The sequence below is a fragment of the Podarcis erhardii genome (genome assembly GCF_964252035.2).
Source record: "Podarcis erhardii genome assembly, chromosome: 11".
NCBI lineage: Eukaryota > Metazoa > Chordata > Lepidosauria > Squamata > Lacertidae > Podarcis > Podarcis erhardii.
This window is the reverse complement of record NC_138501.1, coordinates 12,038,524-12,062,022: the sequence shown is the minus strand read 5'-3', so window position 1 is coordinate 12,062,022 and position 23,499 is coordinate 12,038,524. Positions and strand designations below refer to the sequence as shown.

General features: G+C 41.0%; 1 long non-coding RNA gene across 1 annotated transcript in view; it reads right to left on the bottom strand.

Annotated features, from left to right (window-relative positions):
* LOC309352215 overlaps window positions 1-23,499 on the bottom strand; it is a 38,392-nt gene that overhangs the window by 13,095 nt on the left and 1,798 nt on the right. Inside the window, exon 2 of the long non-coding RNA XR_014161134.1 lies at window positions 21,717-21,991. This is a non-coding gene — a long non-coding RNA (uncharacterized lncRNA). The remainder of the gene's footprint in view (window positions 1-21,716; window positions 21,992-23,499) is intronic.

Below are 23,499 nucleotides of genomic sequence, written 5' to 3'. Positions count from 1 at the left end.
ATTGTAACAAAATGAATTTTCGAATTCATCTGACATGATGATAATGGAAAACAAATCTATAAGAAACCTGCCATCTTTCCCCTTGGTTTCATCTCTTATGTAAAAATAGGCATGATCTGTGGTGACTGACAGACTGACGCTTTTTCATGTGATCAGGTTAATGTGCTACGGGTATACCCACATAGTGACTTATACTATCAATCCCTACTAATAACCTGTGCACCGGATATCCCTTGAACTGCACTTTCTAGGGTTTATAAGTTCCAGTGTTTCATAAACTAAGTCCTGAATGTGTGAGAAGTGGTTGCTGAAAGTTTTGGATCTCCTTCTATCTTAGGGGTGGGGAAGCTATGGTTTTCCTGAGGATGCTGGGCTCCCATCAGGCGCAAGCAACTATAAGGTCCGAGTGCAACACTCTTAACGATTATGCCACACTGGCTCCCTTTGAAAAATCTATTAATACCATTCTGTCTCTCTATCATTACCTGCCTATTTCAGTGTCTTTCGAAAACCACACATGAATGGACCCTCCCATTTTTATTTGTTAACATCCCATCAAAGTTAGCACCAAGGGCTATTTCACATTGTATTGCCATGTACAGAACTTTTGATATATCCACATATCACGTCATATGCAATGTATTTCAGTGGAGTCAGTTCGTGCACTCATCCCCCAGTCCTCAAAGGTACAATAGTCAAACAGGAAATTCAGCGGAACAGAGAAGCACACATCTACGTATATGTAAATATAGTGCGATGATTCAAAAGACCACAAGCCCAACTTGAAAACATAATAGAAAACAGTAAATGATGAACCCAGAGTTTAGAAGTGAGTTTAACAGAGTTTTAGTTTGGAATTTCTAGGTTAATCACAAGGCAAACCCAAACCTTTCTAAATTTCAGTTTCAGTTCAGTTAGTTTGGCTCCTTGCCCTTTAACACTTAGCGGTGCTAGGTACATTTCTGGTGGAAAAGACTTCTGCTCTGGCCTTCATTAGTTTCTGCAGCAACAATGGTGGCTGTCAGGATTGCTGAGCATTATGAGATTCTCAGGATACCTGGATTCTTAAAAATCCTGGTGCCTAGAACAATGTCCCCCCACTTAACGCAGGGGTTATGTTGGAAAGTATGGGGGGGGGGAGGTTCCTGTGTATCTGAACTGGCAAAAGCCACATTTTGATTAGGTACTTGTGTATCACTTACACTTTGAGGTAAGCCATGTTTTCTTAGCTGAAATGGTTTCAAAATTTCAGAGTTTCCTTTAGCTTATTCATAGTAATGTATGAAAATGCATTTGGAAATGGGGAAAAAATGAAAAGAAAAGAAGTACTACCAGATGAATGCCAGTAAAATTAGTGGAGCCCTAAGTTTAAAATATGGCTTTTATTACCACCGTATTGCCTTAAAAATACTTCTTACAGCTCATTGCACAACACGAGCTGGGTAACCACATGATTACGAGAAAGCAGTTTTCATTGCAAAGTGAACTAGCATGAAAGTTCTGGTACAGAACATCATGTCCAAGGGTGAAATGATACATGGCCAAGTGCTGAAATCCTTATTCAGTGTAGCCAAGGCGGTAAAAAGACTGAACATGGATACAGAGTGGCCAAAATATTGTGAAATTATAGAATATGATGGTGAAAAGTTGAAACTACAGAGTTTTGAGAAATTGAAACCTAAAGTTCGAGATTGGTTACATTATTTCCAGATCAATGAAACTTTTAAGCAGGACAGAAAACTAGGATTTCAGAAGGAGAGGTCAAAGTTAGAAACAGAATTGCTGGAACCCAATACCAAGAATTTGTCTAGAATGTATAATCTGCTGCTAAAATGGAATACACAGGATGAAACGGTTAAATCAGCTATGATTAAGTGGGCACAGGATATTGGTCATGATATCATGTTTGCTGACTGGGAGCAGTTATGGACCACAGGTATTAAATTTACGGCATGCAGTGCCCTGAAAGAGAACATAATGAAAATGATCTATAGGTGGTACATGACTCCAGTCAAGCTTGCAAAGATATATCATTTGCCCAATAACAATTGTTGGAAGTGCAATGAATGTGAAGGAACTTTTTATCACCTTTGGTGGACCTGCCCAAAGATTAAGGCCTACTGGGAAATGATCTATAATGAAATTAAGAAAATCCTTAAGTGGACATTTGTAAAGAAACCGGAGGCTTTTCTCTTGGGCATGGTCGGCCAATTGGTACCAAAGAAAGATAGGACCTTTTTTATGTATGCAACAACAGCAGCAAGAATCCTTTTGGCGAAGTATTGGAAGACTAAAGAATTACCTACTCTGGAAGAATGGCAGACCAAGGTGACTGAATTTATGGGATTGGCAGAGATGACCGGCAGAATTCGTGACCAGAAGAAAGAGACAGTGGAGGAGGACTGGAAAAAATTTAAAATCTATCTTAAAAATTGTTGTAAAATTTCGGAATGTTAAGATGTCAAGGGATTGGATACAAAGAATTACAGCTATAAATTGAAATTTATAAAATAGAATTTTTTTAAAGAGAATTAAATATAAAAATGGGATGAAGAATTGCTAAAAATTTTTAAAATATGGATGCAGGGAAGGGGAGGTTTGGGGAAGTCGTGTTATGTTTATTTGTTTTTTGTTTATGTTGTAAAATCAATAAAAATTATTTAAAAAAAAAAAATCCTTATTCAGTGTAGAATTCTGAAATGAATGTCTCTGTGATTGCAAGAGGACAGGGGAACTCAACTTTCTTTTCCAGGACAGGAATAACATAAAAAATAAAGGAATTACCATAGATTGAGAAGGAGTTGTGTGTGAAGGTTTGGACTTAATGACCATGAGGATCTCTCTTACAAGCTGTGTGTGTCACAAGGAGATACAGTAAAGAATTGAATTTAGAATATCATTCTAGAATCCTTAGAGGCAAAAAGCTACTAGCACATTAAGGCTTCAATCCTAGACACATTTAGTGGGAAGGAAGCCCCCCTGAAGACAAGGGAATTTACTTCTGAGTAAACATACAGAGGATTGTACTGCACATCCTCCTCTCATTGCAGAAGAACAATAATCTATTATGGATGAGAAGGCACCTGGAAAAGACTGCAAAAATCTAACCAAGTACTTTGGAAGCAATGCCAGAAGCAGGCTACACCTGGTTGCAAATTAGCTCACTAGGAATTACATGATGAAAGGGCATTAAGCTTATAACTTTTACAAAACACATTACTCATATCTTCTGGCAAACCACCCACAGATTCTCAGAAGCTTTGTGTCAAAATGCTCAACACTAGTTTTATTATATGGTGTACTTAATTTGCCTTGTGACGGTATAAACTTAACGACATGCAGATAAAATAATTGAATTTCCAATGGTATTTATGGGATGAACCATAGCTCAGCCGTAGAGCACAAGCCGCACACAGAAGGTCTCAGATTCAATTTCTGGTATTTCCAAGTTGGGCTGGGAAAGAACCTGGCCTGAAACCCTGGAAAAATGGTATCAATCAGTGTTGATGGGTCTGAGATAGATGGACCAATGGTTGGTCTTACTTGGCCCTCAGGTAATTTCTCCGCAGCTTGAAAGAGGGAACAAGCATCAAGCTAATCACACTTGATGCAGTGTTCTAACTACTAAGCTAGATTATTGTTATAACATACCCTCCAACATTTTTCTGATGAAAATAGGGACATCCTATTCAATAATACCTCGCCCAGTCAGATAGGCAGGGTAGAAATATTATTATTACTACTACTACTACTATATTACTATTTATACCCCGCCCAGTCACTCTGGGTGGCTTCCAACATATAAAAACATTTTAAAAATTAAACATTTAAAACTGCCTTCAGATTGCTTGGGGGTCTTCAGAAGCCTCGGGCGTATAACTCCATACCCTCCAACATTTTTCTGATGAAAATAGGGATGTCCTAAGGAAAAGTGGGACATTCTTGGATCAAATCAGAAACTGGGATGGCTTCTTTAAATCCAAGACTGTCCCTGGAAAATAGGGACAGTTGGAGGGTCTGTTATAATGGTAGACTTTTCCCATCATATGCTTTCTGACTTTGATTTATTCATATTTAATGCCATGTATATTACACACTGCTATTCTTTATCACTATAAATGTTTTGCTCTTCACAAAGTATAGGTAAAGGGGATCCCTGAACATTAGGTCCAGTTGTGACTGACTCTGGGGTTGCGGCGCTCATCTTGCTTTATTGGCTGAGGGAGCCAGTGTACAGCTTCCGGGTCATGTGGCCAGCATGACTAAGCCACTTCTGGTGAACCAGAGCAGCGCACAGAAACGCCGTTTACCTTCCCGCTGGAGCGGTACCTATTTATCTACTTGCACTCTGATGTGCTTTCGAACTGCTAGGTTGGCAGGAGCAGGGACCAAGCAACAGGAGCTCACCCCGTTGCGGGGATTCGAACCGCCGACCTTCTGATCAGCAAGTCCTAGGCTCTGTGGTTTAACCCACAGTGCCACCCGCATCCCCTCCACAAAGTATACAAATATATAAACCTACTGCATTGAACACTGATGATTTTTTAGAAATATTTCTGCATTTTGGACCATTGCAAAATTTACCTCAACAACTGGAAAAACTGGGTTGTTAAAGAATCCGTTCTTCAAAAGAAAGCACAGGGAGTCTTGTCATACCTTCTCAATAAAAATTAAATTCAACTTAATTAAATACCTTAATTGAAACACACCCAAGTAATGGAGTTAAGCAACCTCCCCCAATCTAGTGTCTTTCTGATGTTTTGTACTACAATTCCCGCTAGCCTCAGCCAGCATGTCCAGTGCTCAGGAATGGTGGTAGTAATCCACAAACATCTTTAGAGCACTTAGCTGGGAAAGGCTGGGTTTGAAGAATGGATGCATCTTAGCAGGAAGTTTAATCTTGAAGCATGAGCTGACAATTAACTAACAGAGAAAAGGTGGAGGGGGGAAATAAGACAAAGTGGGAACTGTTGTTGAATGTTTGCGACTAAGGAGTGGGCAGGCAATGACTTGCGGTGGGGAAGGGAAGAATAGCACATGGCATGCAAGGAAGAGGACAGGTTGGAAGAGGAAATGTTTTTCTTGGATATGTTATGGTCTACTCGGCTGCCGGTTTATTTATATCATGAAAAGTGATCCAAGCCATTTTTTTCTTGCTCAACGTGCAAAATGGCAAAATTACAAATGCAGATGTAGCAAGACCGTTGAGAATGCTGGGAATGCAAATGAAAATGCAGTTCCCCTGAGAACTGATGAGCTGCTCTAAGGGGAAATATATTTATATATAAATCTCGCACAAGAACACATACACAGTGTCGATCTATATGTAGTTTTAAGAATTTGACCCAGTATGTTTTATAGTGGTTTGAGCTAGTATATAAATCTTAAAGTGTACTTCTGTAAGTCCACCAGCTGTCATTTCTACCAGCACCCACCCTGTCCCAGAAAAAAACAAATTACACTGGCTGTTGAAATCATCCCGTTGTTTGTTTTAAGCCTTAGCTGAGCACATTTCCCCAACTTCCACTAGTGCACTGGGAATTCTTCTGTTCTGATGTTTGACTAATTCTGGCACTTAAAGGTTATGGGAACTAACATTAAGCTGGGGGGGGGGGGTAAGTGGCAACAAAAATGTAATGAAATCCGAAGGATTTCTCTCAGCATAGCTGATTAACTGCAACATTGGGTTGAAAGTTAAGTAAACAGAAAGGCATGGGAAAAAACTACATGAGGGAAAGTGGCCAGAGATGGCTATTTTTATTCCCACAAAACGCTTCCATTGCAAACTGTTGAATTCAGTGCAGTATTTGGAATAGATCCTGTCAAACTGAAACCACAAACACATGCAACACCGCAAGGTAGGAGGAGGAGGAGGCACTGGGGCGAGTGGGGAGCCTTTGGCCTGTATGGCAGATGTCAGTGGAAGATGGACTTTGTGTTACAAATGCTGTCAACACATCAGGTTGTAACATTTTTTGATCACCTGCCAACTGTTGCACAAGCATTTAAATCAATAAATAATTTTCTGCAACAGGAAGCATACGTCCATGTTCCCACAATCTTTTAGCAAGTCTTATCCCGTATGTTTCACAGATGTTCCCCTTAAGAGACTGAAAAGCTAGATTCGAGACAAATAAATCTCATGTGTGGCAATTTCCCTTCTAGTGAATAAAATCAGGTCCCTTAACAAATACTCATTTGACATAAACAAACCCTAGACTTTTGAAAAGTTTAATTTTGTTTCAGCTTTTCTTTTTAATAATATTATTCACCAGAAGCGGAAGCTTGCAGATGGGATTGTAGTATTATTCAAAATAAATTGTATCTTCCTTTATTTTATTAATTTTATATGTTTCTATTCCTTATTAAATGGCAAAACATATTGCGCTTTACTACTATATTCCGTATCTTCAAATGGCAACATTTTTCGAAGACCTGTTAGAAGTACTAAAGGGGGGTGGGAATCCTGTACCACTTGACAAAAGTTGCTAGTCAGTAAGATTTTAGGCAGGGTAGATTAATCTGTTACAACTGCAATGTGACAATCTGGATTTGCAGCAACAAGATGATGAGCTCAATTCCAGAACAAGATGATAACTAAGAAAGTTTACATTTTTATTTATTTACATCATTCTTATCTTGCTTTCAAATTCAGGGGACTGTACATGACAACTCCCATTTTTATTTTTATAGATGGCACTAAGCCCCCTAAAAAGTAGCCCAACCCCCACTGCATAGAGCCCTATGTTTTCTAAAAGGAAAAAAGTTTCACACAAACATTATGCAGAGTGTTTGAGGACTAGGACATTTGCAGGGAAACCAAAATGCTTGTTTAGAAAGCTGTTGTATTACCAACCTTACTATATGCTTATGAAACATGGACCATTTATAAACACCATCTCCAACTCCTCGAAAGATTCCATCAATGGTGTCTCCAAAATTTTTTACACATCACTTAGGAAGACAGGCAAACTAATACCAGTGTACTGGAAAAAGCAAAGATCACCAGTATTGAAGCAATGATTCTTCAACATCAACTTTATTGGACTTGTCATGTTGTGCGGATGCCTGATTATCATCTTCCAAAGCAACTACTTCCATTCCCAACTTTAAAATGGAAAGTGTAATGCTGGTGGTCAACAAAAGAGGTTTAAAGACTGCCTCAAGGCAAATTTTTTAAAAGGCAGTATAAACACTGACAACTGGGAAGCACTGGCCTGCAAGCGCTCCGGTTGCAGAACAAAGGTGTCATGGACTTTGAAGAAGTTCGAACTAAGGACACAAAGGAGAAACATGCTAAGAGGAAAGAATGCTTGGCAAATCCACACCGTGATCAACGCCTGCCCATAAACCAATGTCCCCACTGTGGAAGAACATGTGGATCCAGAATTGGGCTCCACAGTCACTTACAGACTCATTGTTATAACCATGTTTATAGAAGATAATCTTACTCAGCTGCAAGTGATTGCCAAAGAAGAAGCAGAAAAACTAGAAATTAAAATAAAGATGCAATCCTTAGCATGCTTACTTGAAAGTTACCATATTTTTCACTCTATAAGACGCACCAGACCACAAGACGCACCTAGTTTTGGGAGGCGGAAAACAAGAAAAAAAATATTCTGAATCTCAGAAGCCAGAACAGCAAGAGGGATCGCTGCACAGTGAAAGCAGCAATCCCTCTTGCTGTTCTGGCTTCTGGGATAGCTGCGCAGCCTGCATTCGCTCCATAAGACGCACACACATTTCCCCTTACTTTTTAGGAGGGAAAACGTGAAGTCTTATAGAGCAAAAAATACGGTAATTCTATCACCATCAATAGGATTTACTTAAGAGAAAATTGGCAGTAGAGAATAGACCATTTGGATGCTTTTCTCTTTTACAAACGAAAGTGAAACAAATATTACTTCCTTCCCTTTGCTTAGCCTAATATTTTTTTCTGGTGATACTACTGAGTTGATCCTCCCAACAACCCTGTGAAAGGTAGGTTAGGCTGAGAGAGAAACCTCAGCCTTAGTTAAACATGAATCAACCAGCTTGTCTTTTTAGACAGAGCATTGACGCAACTGAAGAAACATCAAGAATGTGTTGAATTCCAATTGTATCAGCATTATAGTTAACACTATGCTCAGGTTTTTAATGTTCATTAAGTAGGAATGCTATTATTGCGGTGAGCCATGGTGGAAGACCACTTTGCCAAAGAATGATCAACTTGCGAAACCAGATGACTTCAAACCTCAGTTTTAATCATCTGGATCAAATGATGGTTTCTTTAATCAAAGGCAAACCACTGCTTCCTTCAGAGAGCCAGGAACCTTCCTGTGCAAGAAATGTTTAGCAATGAACTTTAGACGGGTCTTCTGGTATGTGAAAATTAACTACAAAAGGCTTAAGAGCATATGTCTGTACCATTCTGCAGCGTCAGACAGGAAACTCATCCAAACACATTGAGCTGGTACCTGGAAACCTTTAGCTTGAGCCTTTAAATGCTTGTCAGTATTTTTGCTTGAGGTCCTTTGCTATTTCCAAAGAACTAGGACTCATTACAAGCAACAGAATACCCACTCACCCCACAGCTTTGGTGCTACAAGCAAAATCTGTACCCATGCTATGGTTGTTCATGTTGTTGTTGTTTAGTCGTTTAGTCGTGTCCGACTCTTCGTGACCCCATGGACCAGAGCACGCCAGGCACTTCTGTCTTCCACTGCCTCCCGCAGTTTGGTCAGACTCATGTTTGTAGCTTCGAAGACAATATCCAACCATCTTGTCCTCTGTCGTCCCCTTCTCCTTGTGCCCTCCATCTTTCCCAACATCAGGGTCTTTTCCAGGGAGTCTTCTCTTCTCATGAGGTGGCCAAAGTATTGGAGCCTCAGCTTCACGATCTGTCCTTCCAGTGAGCACTCAGGGCTGATTTCCTTAAGAATGGATTGGTTTGTTCTTCTTGCAGTCCATGGGACTCTCAAGAGTCTCCTCCAGCACCATAATTCAAAAGCATCAATTCTTCGGCGATCTGCCTTCTTTATGGTCCAGCTCTCACTTCCATACATCACTACTGGGAAAACCGTAGCTTTTACTATACGGACCTTTGTTGGTTGTTCATACTCCCAGCCTTTGTCTTTGATAACGGCATTTTCTGGGATCAATTACTATACTTTCCCATCTATAAGACTCCCCCAACTATAAGATGCCCCCTGTTTTGGGAGACTCAAATTTAAGAAAATGGTGGCGGGGGGGGGGGCGGAGATGGCTCAGAGTTGTTGAGCTTTTTTGAGAGGACTGGCCAGAGTTTTACAGTTTGGGGCGGGGGGGATTGCCAAAAATCGCTCACATGCAGCATAGACGCTGACAATCGCCGGCAGCAGACAATTGCCCACTTGCCACAGCAACAGCCAATCGCATACAGACCCTTCCTCAGCAAAAAAATTCTTACCCAACTGAGAAAATCTGTCCACTGGCAATTGCGCACGTTCCCAAAACAGCAGCCACCAATTGTGGCAGCGACAGCCAATCAACAGCAATGTTTGCTGCAGAAGCCAATCACCAACCCAATTAGAGAAGCAGCAGCCAATCCAAAGCAGCCCTTCTAGCAGTCACCAATCGTCACTGACATGCTCCTGCTTGCAGCTATAGCCAATCACCCGTCCACCCCATTCACTATCCTTGTATAAGACGAGGGAAGTTTTTGATCATAATATTAGAGTAAAAAACCCTCGTCTTATACATGGAAAAGTACGGTAATATTTCTATTGCATTGCAGATTAGAAAACCTTCACTGCTCTTCTTAGTTTCTCTGGATATGCTATGCAGGTAAGTTTAGGAGAGATCTGGTTCTTGATGTCTTTCAAATGTGAAGATAAAACAGAACTGAGCTTATAAATGTACTTTAAAGGTGATTTATGATGTGGAAAGCCAAACTGCATCAGAAAAGTTTTTCCCCCCAAAAGATCAACTCAGTCAGCTTCTTAATAATGTGCCAATATCTCAAGCTGCAAACTGAGATCCTTGTTTCTAAAAACCATTTGCAATTTTCTGAGCTCATTATTTTCAAAAGAATTCTGTCTCAGACAAATAGTTGAAATTCCACAGTATGAATCATAGAAATTTGAGGACAAAACTAATTAAGTCTCATCTTCTTTAACAGTGTTGGAATGTTTAGGGGAAGAGGGCAGACACACATACATTTTCTCCAGTATTTAGCTAACCTAACCACAAGCCCACAAGACTTAAGTCACCAGCAGTTGCACTGAGACAAATAAACAATTAAATGATCTCAATGGTATTTCTTTGAGCAAATGGTTTCAGGATTTCAGGCTTAGATTTAAATATAAAGTCATCTTATCATGTTTCATCCTGTTCTGATGGAAGCTAACATGACTGTTAACTTGGATGGAGCCTTTCCATGTTCAAAGCCTATTGGAGTGCCAACAGCAGTAAGCACCACAATTTTACCAAGGTATTCAAGTCAGCATATGGGGAATTATACCATATTAGTTTCACAGCAACCCTGTGAGGCAGATTAGATAAAAAAACACTAAGATGCCCAGTAAGCTTCATGGCTGAGCATGGGTTTGAACCCAAGAGTGCATATAGCTATCCTTCAAAAAAATAATAATAAAGAAGTGGGCTTGCCATATTTTTAAAACTGATGTGGAATAAACAGAGTTACTCTGTCTTCTCAATGCTTTTGCTAGATAGTGAATCTAATGCTTTAAAGTCACCGGGCTTGACCTCCCCTCCCTAAGTGCTAGAGGCAGGTGCTCTGCCTTTTATTTATTGAAATGCTGCTTACACGTTTATCGAAAGTGATGTTTTCTGGTTCCTAATTTGTTTTGGGTTTTTAAATAAATTCCATTAAAAAACACACCCAGATGTGTGGAGACCAGTCTAGAATATAAAGATTTGGTCACAATGGTGACCTTAGGTCACATTGTATCAACTTGTTTTTGGGACGGAGGGGAAGGAAATAATAAGAATAATAAGAATAATAATTTATATGCACTGATCTGACCAGGGTGCCCCAGCCACTCTGGGTTGCTTCCAACAAATTAGAAAACCACAGTAAAGCATCAAACATTAAAAGCTTCCCTATATGAGCAAGATGCCCTTGGTGGGGTCCCCTTCCTGATTGGACTTACTTCCTCCTCACCAGTGCTATTCCTGCCTTTTTCCTGGCTTTTACCTTTAAGCTAAACCTGTATGACATTCCAAAGTAGGAGAGCAGAGCAAGTGGAGGATGCTACTCAGGGCCAGCCCACCCATGAGGCAAGGTGAGGTGACTGTCTTGGGTGGCAAAATCCACAAGGGCAGAAGATTTGGCCTCCAAGGAAAGCATTGCCCGCTGCCGCTATAATGGTTAGAGTGCTCCTTGGAGGCCAGATCTGCCTCCTTGGCAGCCCCCCCTACATGCTGCCTCTACAGTGGCCTCTTGGTGAATAGGAGGCACTGCTGGTCTCCTCTCACCCCTAGAGAGGAAATGCCCAGGGCTGCCCTCTGGGGTCTCCTGGGCTCTGCCCCTGCTCAGTGTGATTCAGATTGCGCCCACCCAAAACAGCCTTTGATACGTGCTTCAACCATCAGGCAAGGTTGACTTGATTCCCCCCTTGTTCCTACAAAATGTCTTAGGCTGGCTCTGATGCTATTACTACTTATTCTTGTCAGTGCTTCCAAAGGGAAGTTGAACAGAGAGAGCAGGGAGGAGAAGAAATTATGACCAAGAGTCTTCTGGGTTTGCAAGGGCTCCTCTGTTTCTGATTGGGGCCTTGGCAGTTGCCTGATGGTACCAACATCTGACGCTGGCCTTTTATTGTTTTTATTTGATTACAGATATAAATTTATAACAAAGCCAAATACATATCCATATAGATTTCTCTGAATCTCGAGACTTCCCCCCATCCCCTCCATGGGTCCTACTGTCAATGTTTTCAACTGTATATTATATCATAGTCTTATATTTTGACACTGGCCTTTTCTCATGTGCTATCCCAAGGTCTTTGGCAGAAGAGTGAAGTAACAACAACAGTGCAGTACAGTACATCACAAGTGCTCTGGAGAGGAGAATCTGGCCCTCCAAACCTCTCTGCCAGGCCCTCAGGATACTCCCTAGACCAAACCCCTATTGGCTATGCTTCGCCTGCTTAAAATGTACCTGTGAACTCTGATAATGCCTCTCACTTGCCTGGTGGGAAGACAGAGAAGTGGTTGTGTGAATGCATGTAGAAAGCAGCCTACTAAAATTAAAGCTAAAAATATAGCTACTAAAGCTAAAATTGACATCCATTGCTCCACCCAATTTTGCTTCTGGCCACACCCACCACTAGCATGTGACCCCCAGAAGGGAATTCAGTCTTCGGACTGAAAAAGGCTCTCCATCCCATCCTAGCACAGTACACAGTACACAGCTGGTTTCTGCCCTAATCATACAGAACTGTTCTTCTTGATCCTGGAGAGAAAATTGCACTTTTTGAGTGCATTCACACAGGGGCTTCACCACTCAAAGTATGAACATTTGGATGCACTCAGGTTTGCTCAGCTTCAGGTCCAGCATTGTCTTTAGCCCAACACAGCTGCTTCAGCAGATGAAGCACATCCTCCCTCTGTCATGCATTGCAAATTATTATCTACAAAGTATCATAGACACAAAATAATTCAGGTATCTTTCGTCTTGTGTAGGCTTACACAAGCTTTCGAGACAGAACTCTCCATCAGGCAAAACAGAAAGGTTAATAATGGAAAAGTGCCTACAACTGAAACATTAGGAGCTGTAATTCATACCCAGTAACTGTTCATACAAGGGTCTTGGCCCCTGAATAACACCTGCAGCTCCCTCTTCCCCCTGCCAGTGGAGATAAGAGCCTGGAAATGTTTGACATCAACAGTCAAAGATCAGAAAGGACTGCCACAGACAACTCCACATATTGGGGCAATTTTTATTTCTAAGCAGGTTTCCTGGCTGAAAAGTGGAACGGAATCAAATAGGATATTGAACAGCAATGGCCCTATTCCTAAATGAAATATATGCAAAGCAGGGTATGGTACACTCAATTCTTCTGAATAAATAAGCTAATTCATAGGAACAGCAGGATTTACCAAAATATCCTCTGAGCAAATAACTCTAAAGCCACGTTTAAAATGTTCAGTTCAGTAGCTGATACTGACCTGCTCAACCAATTATGCCTATGACTCATTTTCTCTAGACCAGAAAAATACACAGGATGTTTTTTTATGCATTACCCGTACTATCTATTGTTGGGTAGTTCATATTGTACAGAGTCTAACCACTTCTGCAGATTTCATTTAAGGGGAAATTACAGTGAAATTGCTCAAAAATGGTGCATAAACACTGTGCATGGATAATATGCCACACTGAAAGTTTACAACAAAATTCATATGAAAACCAATTAATCTACTCTTATTGCTCACAGTCTTCATTAACTTTAATAAGGTGTTTGGTGGTGTAAATCTAACTTGCCAACTGCTGCCAGAACCAACAAAACACGGGATCTAATTTCTTCCAAAGCAGATACAATTTTCTTCTCCCAGCTAGCTGCAAACTTGCCAGTTGTACCTTCCAGACAAAGGACTACGGATCCAAGCTGTATATAGAGACACAGGAACAGATGCTATGTGAAAAGTAAATATTTACTTCCAAGTTGTCTATGATGCTAACACTAAGAATCAATGTTTTAAAAGGGCTCTTACAAAGACCAATTCATGGAGGACAATGGCTGCTAGTGATACTGCCTATATGTTCCCCAGCATCAGAGGCAATATGAATATCAGTTGCAGTTGCAGGGGGAAAATAGGATACTGCCACTAGACTTCCCATAAGCACCAGAGTTTAAACGGGTATACCCCACAATCTTTTCTTGAACATACACTAAACCAGCAATTTCAGCCCCAGAGTATTAAATCCATGGGCGCAATTGCAAGAATGTGTGGGGCAATGGTATATCCCTTTTCAAAAGCAGGGTAGAGGTAAATTTCCCAGTGAAGTTTCAGCTCACAACAGCTATCCTCCTCTGTAAGGGTGGAGTTTATTAAGATTATTTGCCATTGGAGACTTACAGATCCTGGATCCCTGAATGCTTTTGAGAGATATTCCAGTGGACAGAACAGGTGATCCTGTCAAGTTTCTCATCCTGCTGTAGAATGGGGAGATGTGGCATGATGGCTTCTGAGCACCCTCTCTGGTGTTGTGGAATCTGCAGTGCATACTGGTATTCTAGGAAGTTGCATGTAACAAAACAGGATGTTTGACGGCTAGAGCATATGCCCTTTTCAAATGTGGGTTGTTTTTTTTTTTAGGGGGGGGCTTTATTGGATTGCTGTTTTTAATTTGATTATATATTTTGTGGTTTTATATTCTGATTTTGTTCTGTGAACTGCCCTGAGACCTCTGGGTATAGGGTGGTATATAAATTGATTGATGGATTGATTGATTGATTGATGGATGGATTGATTGATCGATTGACTGACTGACTGACTGTCAGAGAGAGAGAGAGAGCACACCAGTGGCATAAACCTTGATCTGAGGCCAACCGAGCACTGGTTAGAGCACATAATCCCACCTACAATATGGCAATAAGGGTAGCAAAAAAGTCTTTCTTCAAATGCCTCTACTATGTCCTCAAGTAATCATACAATTAGTACAGTGGTACCTCGGGTTACAGATGCTTCAGGTTACAGACTCCGCTAACCCAGAAATAGTACCTTGGGTTAAGAACTTTGCTTCAGGATGAGAACAGAAATCGTGCGACAGTGGCGAAGTGGGAGGCCCCATTAGCTAAAGTGGTACCTCAGGTTAAGAACAGACCTCCAGAACGAATTAAGTTCTTAACCCAAGGTACCACTGTATTAATGTTTTAAATGATGAGTTTGGGGAAATTGATTTGCTGATTTTATTCTGATATGTTATATGCCACTTTACTATTATTATTATTTTTTAAAAAGTGCACCTTATAAATAATTAAATTAGGGGGGAAATAAATTAATTTGGGCCACTGTAATCCCTCAATCTTACCTCCCGCATCTCTCATTACAGCTTTAGATTTCAATGATTTATTTATGACATTTGCATGGCACCTGATAACACAAAGCACTGGCGATTAAAGGTTCAGGGAATAGAAACAGATGTGACTAGTGATTTGATGGTGGTTTGGAGGAGGGAACCCATAAAAATATGCAATTTCATTGGATTTGATCTGTGTGTGTGTGTGTGCCTTCTCTTACTAACACCCCCTCCCTCCTAACCCCCTCTTTGCCTCACCCAGTCACTGTCTTCCTTCCCCATCCCCTGGTTTCCCAGATCCACTACCACTCACTAGCTGTTCTTTCTCTTCAGCTACTGAAGTGCCAATCTGAGCCTTGAATAGCACATAGAGCTGAAAGGGGAAGTGAGAAAAGGATTGGCAGCTCAGGTGCTGATCTGAGCTTTGAAGAGTAAATAAAGCTGAAGAGTATAAAAAACTGAAACAGGAAGTGGGAAGTGTTCCTCATACAACTTCCTCCTTTGGCTCGATACACTTTTCAAGGAGGGAAAATAGTAACCAAGCTAAGACTTACTCCAGATGTATAGGGGATAGAACAGGCATATGCTGTCTCTCTCACGTGTATATTGAAATTGTGGGTCTCTTTTTAAAAAAAATAATATTTATAAAGTTTTCCAATTTAACAATCCAATAAAATCCACATTAAAAACATTCCAAATTATAAAATAATCAAAGTTCAAATATTATGCCAAATTATAAATCTTTGTTTGAGTGATTCTGAAATGGGTGCCTTGCCCAATTTTCTGCAAGGTTTTGTAAGTCTACCAATGTTTTTCATGCACAATGACAAAATAACCCCTAATGTGGCATGTCCCTTAATACTTATTATAGCTTTGGAAATACAAACATTATATGAAATGATAAAATTGCAAATACATTTCCATTATTATACCACTACATTGCACTTAAGAATCATTTCTGCAAAATATAGTATGTTCTCAAATAATAGCTCCAAAATTGGTTTTCAGTTGAAAAAAGTAACCCTTTAACAATTTGGTAAATATTATCTTAAAGTTCATGGCATCTAGTAGAATCCATTCACTCACTGTGAACTCAGTAATTGCCTACTCTTGTTGAATCAATGTAAAGAAAGCAGGAGAATAGAAATGTAATTATGCCATGCTGCAGTTTAACACGCCAGAAAAATCCTTGGTTGATTCGATTCCTATAAAAAGTTATTTCCAACAAACAATATTTATAAATTGTAATTGATTATCTCATAATATTATTATAAGACTGAGATATCAAAGGACAGATTTCTCCTCTCTCAGTTCAGTTACCAGGGCAGTCATGTCTTCTGTGTTGTCTGAGATTCTTTCTTTCTCCACAAGGAGCTAACACTCTGGAAGAACCTATGTGGCAAGACGTGTTGCTTCTGCTCATATTAGTCAAAAGGGAATTGTTATATCAATTTGATGAAAACAGCTCCTTCCTATCTTCCCACTTACCCATCCTCTGGCTCTCATTGTTGTTGCTATTTATTACCTGCCCTTCAGCCTCAAGTCCCATTGCTACCCATTATCCATACTGATTCAATCATCTTTCTTAGAAGAATTCTCGAACACCATATAGGGTACACAGGACCTGGCCAATGTTTTACTACCTGAGGCAACAGACTATGTGTTGTATCCAAGCAGCATACACAGAGCTCCACTCATGCCCCAAAACCTGCTCTGAAAGGTCCTCCAATCAATCCTCTGGAGCCGATTATGAGGGTGTTCAGGAAGATGTAGGGCAGAGAATAGAAGGGTGGAGTTCTACTGCATAAGTGGATCTCTGTTGCGCAACTGGAATTACAGCATTCAACACAACCAAAGATACTACAATTCCACATACAGAAGCCAAGTAGGCTGGCAACTGATTTTTACTTCAACACCAGAAATAGAATATTATCCTTCACAACATGAATAGTATCCTTCACAACATGAGGGCAGCAGGTAAGTTTGGGGAACGCAGGGCAGTTTGTCCTCCAATAAAGGAGAATGCTACCCCACAGCATGTGCCACCTAAGGGGACTGCCTCACTTTGCCTAATACTAGGACTGGTCCTCAGTGTACACTTCAATCCTATTTAAATCAAAACAATTTGCTTCTAAGCAGTGTGCTTGGGTCCAAGATACTAACACACTTAAATCCATTTCATTTACCCGTAAGCTGGGAATAAAAGTGCTAGGAAATTATTACCAAAATTGTGCTTTTGGGATGAAGAGCTTTAAAAGGCAGAAACCTTTAAAGGAAAAAGAAAATGTTCCAATCAACATATGGGGTTATTTAGTCTTAGAAACTCAGTGCTGCACTAAACAAAGGGAATAGACAATTTGAGGAAACAGATGCCTTTGAAATACACTAAAGAGGCAGAGTGCCAAAGGGGGAATGCCATGTGTGCTGCTTGTTTATGAATGATTGATAATAATTAGGGAATATGTTTCTGTCACAGGCTTGTTTAAACAAAGAAAACCAGAGAAGACATTGAAAAAGCTTGAAAACAGGATTGGGAAAGTCAGTCCCAGGGTAACAAAATGTAACTGAACACAACAAAGAAGCAAACTGCAGCGTTATTTCATACTTTCTTGGCAAACAAAAATGAATACATTCAAATACATAAAAGCTCCAGGTAGGTGGTATGATACTGAGAACTTTAATAAGCATTGCTAGTCAAGAGACAGCTCCTGGAGTCCACTGATAATAAGAAAAAAAGAACCCAGAAACCAGTTTCACAAAGGCACCAAATTTACACATTGTGAGATATGCATGAGTGGCTTCATCTGAATAGCTACCACAATGACTCAGAGGGTAAGCATTTCTAGCTATTACACATTTTCACTCTTCAATGTCTATTAACATAACATGTGTTTATTGAAAGGCAGAATTACAGCACCTCTGGCCCCAAGCATCAGTGGGTAGAATGAGAAGGGGCTGCGCTTATGAAGAACAGGTCACACTCACTCATCTTCCTCATCTTCTGTTGTTCCCAAAGTCCATTACAGGGGAGGTCCCCCTCTCATAGGAATCTCCTGGTCTTTCTTGATTCTGGTGCAACTGTTTATCATCACTAGTACCACCTGCACTAGTGCCTCATTCTATGCCTCACTGAACACATCAAAATGTCTCTCTTAGTAGCATGTTTCACTGGGATACATAAAAAAAACCCCACAGCCTGTGCATCACAACCTTTTGCTGTAGGGAAAACAGATCTAATATATGACAGATTCTTGAGTCTGCAGGTCATTATTATGTAGCTGATTATGTTTGTTGTGTTTATTTGATATGACTTCATTCTTTAGGCTGCCGTCCAAACCTCCTTTGCACTTGGCTGAGGGTTTTTTGGGGATTGGCTGGAAGTGTCCCAACACTCAGTAGTGCTGACCTCCATTGGCTTCCAGTGCCCTTGTTGCTCTGCCAGTATGGGACTCCCTGTTCTGTCCACTGAATATGTGAGTGAGCAAAAATCCCACTGTTGGGATCTCTACCAGAGGTAGCACACAGAAAGCCCCCAAACTTCCATGGACTACAGCCCACTTTATCATTTGCATTTGATTAGTGGACTGAAATTCACAAAGGTTTATGCTGTAATAATTTGTTAAGTCTTTAGAGCACCTCAAAACCAAGCTTTGTAATTTTTGTTGCAACAGACTAACATGGATAATGCAGGGCCGTAGAAACCTTGCTCATCTTGGCACAGAGGTTTGTAGCGAGAACAAACACCTTATACATGGTGTCTCTCGCCAAATATCTTTGGCACATGTGTTTTAACTGTCAATTGCTATCACATGCCCCAGCATTCTCAATACCTAATTTCACCCGTCTCCCAACCAAATGAACATAAAACTTTTCCACCCTCTTCTGTGGAAGTTATGTTCCAAACCAGACATTCCTCAGCTCTTGTCAATGTTCCCTTTGTAATCATGTTATAAGGTGTTCCTGCCACCTTTTTTATTCTAAGTTCAGGTAGATCCTGGCCCTCTTGTATAGGTCTGGCTTGCCCCCAAACATTCCAAGGGCCTAACAAATCCAAATTCCTCCTCTTCCAATAACCACCTAATCCACAAATTGAGGACACTCAGCTGTGCAGGAGTTCAAATGCTCAGTACCCAATATATTTATAAATTTCTATCTCAACTTAACACAGAGAGTGAGTGGTAAAAAAGGTAAACGGAAGTTGGAATATGACAGATGGATGCCAACAAACCAGGCTCTTTCCTTTGGTAGATGCATGACAGCTATATAATTCACCAGCAAAACATTCCCTGTGACTGTAGCCCTGTGACTTAACAGCTACTCACTGTCTCCTTACTGGGTAATAAATACCCTCTTTCATCAGATGCAGGCAGTTTCAATAATGTTTTAAAATTAATTTTTATGACTTCAGAAAATATTTACAACAAAATGACCCCCCCCCCCATACTGGCTTTTAAATGAGTGGGATGAAATAAACCACAGTGAACAATGAAGGAGTTCTGTATATGGAAAACTCTGCTTTCATCCAAATCTTCTGACTCATACTTGAAATGCCAGTGCAACAGGAGGAGTTGCTGGGCATTTTGAAAACTGCAATGTGACACTAAAAACAGCAACATACAGCAGGCTTTTCTAGGGGATTATTCTCTGACAAAGAAATGTATTATTCACAGTGTGTACAATATTATCAAGAATATTCAGTATACACAATATTCAGTATATGTTTTATTAATTGGTTGTATGAATACTTTACATGTTACAGCTTTATGTTACAGCTCCCACTTACTCGGGAGTAAACTGCATTGAACCCAATAGGACTTACTTCTGAGAAGATGTGTATAGGATTGTGCTGTAAATTATATACATTATGCATTAATTTACTTGCATACTGTCATACTGTAACATTATGAGCAATGAATATTTTAAACTGCACATGCTTAGCTGCAATTAAACATTTTCCATAACCAAAGAAAAGTGCAAATAAAGCTGAAGTAGTAGCCAGCCCCATGGAAATTCACAACTTTGTTTCTTACATAGGAAAGGGTGCCATTACACATGTGCACAGTGTCATTGTTGCCTTGCTAAAAACATCAATTATCCTCTGCACATCTATGGTCAGGGAAAGTGCTTCTATGCAAGAGAACCCATGTATGATTTCCAGACAAGACTGACTTCATACATGACATAAATTTTTGAATTCATACATTGTTTACACCTACACATCCATTGCCAAAAGAACTAAAACAACACCCAAAACTTTTAAAATGTGAGGAGCATTTGCATCTAGTTTCATGCAGTTTTTCTCCCTTCAAAAAACAACAACAAAAAACTCTTTTTATCCCAACCACCTTTTTTCTGTCAATGAAAAAAGCAGTCCAACCAACAGAAAATAAACGGTTGTTTCACTGGAGCCACAACACAGCAAAACACAGAAGAACATGTTTGCAATGCATGGCTCAGTCCTAAAAAGCAATAATCTCTGCTCAGGGGGCGGCGGGGGGGACGGGACAGGAGAGAGGGACTGGGGTGGCAAAGCTCAAGTTCTTTTATTTAGTGTATGCTTGGAGTTTTTCTGTCAGCATCACTTGGGGAAGTTCTCTTTCTACAGTATTTGCTTGTTATGTTTCCTTGGTGGGGAGAGAGGTTGGGGTGGCCTAGGGTGTGGTTGATCATCTTTGGCTGGCTGCAGTGGTATTTGTTTGAGGGGGGTTGTCGGGTTAAGTTAGGCATATTCAGTCGAATGCTGTCGGTGGGTTAAGAGCTCTTTCTAGTGTGAATTGGCATTGTTATCTTGGAAGGTGTTCAGTAGGGCCAGTTCTGGGGTGACTTCTCATACCTGTTTAGTTATTTTGCTTATTTCTGGTATGACTGCACACACTCCTTTTCTGATTGGGTCCTCGATTACTTGGTTTGGTGGGATCTGCTGGTTCAGACACAGCATATGTCTGAGAAGCGATCATGGGGAGGAGGTGTGAGGAAAAAACTGTTGTGACATTGATTTCTTTGGCAACTTGGAAGGGCTGTGGTGGGATCCAGAAAGAGCAACCTGGAGCCCCACTGACCACTTAACTGCTCTCTTCTCCATCAGCTTGGGAGCTTTTCGGAGACGCTTGCGGGGTATGATAGCATCCTTTGACATTTGAGCATCTTTATCAAGATGCTAACAGATCTGCCTGCCTTTGATCAGTTGTGCTTCAAGGGAAGCTTACTAGTCCTCTGATTCTTTAACATTTTCCAGCCCAGACAGATGTTAACCAAAGGATCTCACAATAGTCATCTCCTTGCAGGAGCAAGGAAGCATAGGATAATCAGATGTACCCCAAGAGCATCTTGGATGGGATGGCTTTCAAAGAGGGCTAGACAATTGCATTGAGACCTATCAAAGGCAATTAGCCGTGATGGCTAGGCTCAGCCTCCCCTGCAAGAGGGAACAATGCTTCTGAAAAGCACTTGCTGGAAGCCACACACTCCCCAAATGTGTTTCACAAGGACTCTTTCCTTCCCTCTGCCCCAGTACCTGAGGGTTGTCACGACTTTCCAGGGATTTGCCAGAACAAAGTATATGTTGGGGAAAGGCTCCCTCCCTGCAAAGAAAATGGAGGAACCAGCAGACATCTGGCCAGCCATGCTAGCATCAGTCTGGCGCATGAGGGTGGGGGACACGGGAAGGAAGCATTCCTATAGTATAGGGCACTCAATTGGCATTTCCACCTACCTGAACTCTGAGCCTTTCCCCCTTGTTCTGGACTGCCTCTATCCTAAGGAAGATGCAAGCTCTGTCTAGAAGCCACTGGTGAGAAGAGTGTTCCTATGATTTCCAAATGTTTCAGAAGCATCTTTTTGTTCCTTTAGCTGCTTGATATCATAGCATGGCAGGGTTGGAAGGGATCCCAAGGATCATCTAGTCAAAGCCCTGGCAATGCAAGGATCCTGCCCACAGCCAGCCCTGGTTGGGATCCAAACTTCAGCCTTCTGGTTACCACTGCAATTCTGCATAGTGTGGAGAAAGGGGAGAGAGAAATGTGTTGCTTACACTCGCGTAACACTGATATGAGATCCACACCATGCAGCCCTTTCAATAACTAAAGCCTAAGGGCTGTCACATGGAGCAAGCTTGTTTTCTCCTGCTCCAGAGGGCCTTAGGGCCTGAAACAGTGACTCTCCTTCCTTGGAGGTTTTTAAGAAGTGCTTGGATGGCCATCGGCCATGGGTCATCTAGTTGAGATTCCTTCAATGCAGGGGGTTGGAACAGATGACCCTTGGGGTCCCTTTCAACTCTACAATCTATGATGCTATGTTCTAAAGAGCATCCAATGCACCTTTAAAGCACATGACTTCCCCCGAAATGATTTGTGCCATTGTGGCTTCCCTCTCATAGACTTACAATCCCAGAACCCCTAACAAACTACAATTCCCAGGATCATTTGGTGGAAGACATCTGGTTTTTAGAAAAGGGATGGAGAACCTGCAGTTTGCTCACCCCCATTTCCTAGGAAACAGGAAAGGGAAGCTCAAGTGCTTCTAACAGTATGGTTATAGGGAGTAATGTGTAAAAAATATTGAATGTAATAGGGTTATTAAGCTAATTGTATCAGAATTATTATGAGAATGCTAAGGGGGGAAGGAGGGCAAAAATAAGAGTGTGGAATTCTGGTGGTGAGTGATGAATGGATGCGGATTTGAAAGTGAGTTTGAATGCGAGGCAGCTGAGAGTCAGTTGAGAGCAGCGGGTTCTGGAGGGTGTGGCTGGGCAACTAACTATTCAGTTTAGGATCAGTAGTCTAGTCATCATTTTTGTAATAAAGCAGTATATAAGATAAAGAGAATTTGAGGCCATAAGCTAGCTAGGGATGATGGGGAGTTGTAGTCCCAAAACAGGTGAAGAGGAACCACAGTTTGAGAAACCCTGCTGACTTGAACAAACCCAACTGATTAAGCTACCTGATGAAGGCCCCAAAGCCCTCCTTCTTTAGCCCTGAAATTAGGAAGAATATCTTCCAGTTGGGGTGCCAATTTGAATAAAGTATGGGGGACAGGTAAGCCCAGCCCCACACAATCAATCACGTGATGCAGCATGCACACACCATTTGAATGCCCATCAACTTTGGGGGGACCAGCCCCCTGACCTATTTTTTTAATATTCTGTTGGGAGCAGCCCAGAGCAGCTGGAGCAACCCAGTCAGATGGGCAGCATACAAGTAATAACATTATTAATTATTATTATTATTATTATTGCCGATGGGAGTTTGGCTCCTACGCTCTCAGTTTTGGGGAGGGATGTGGAGTCAGCAGCTATCCCGACAGGAAGAGAGGCTCACCTCCCACATCCCCATTTTATTTATTTTTTCTTAACTGACCACGGAAGGGACTTTTTTTTCTGGAAAAGGGGAGTTTGGGCGAGTCATACAAAAACTGCATTGCGTCAGTTGATGTGGGAAAAACAAACAAAACCACGACTGATTAAGCTACCTGAGGAATGCCCAAAGCTCTCCTTCTTT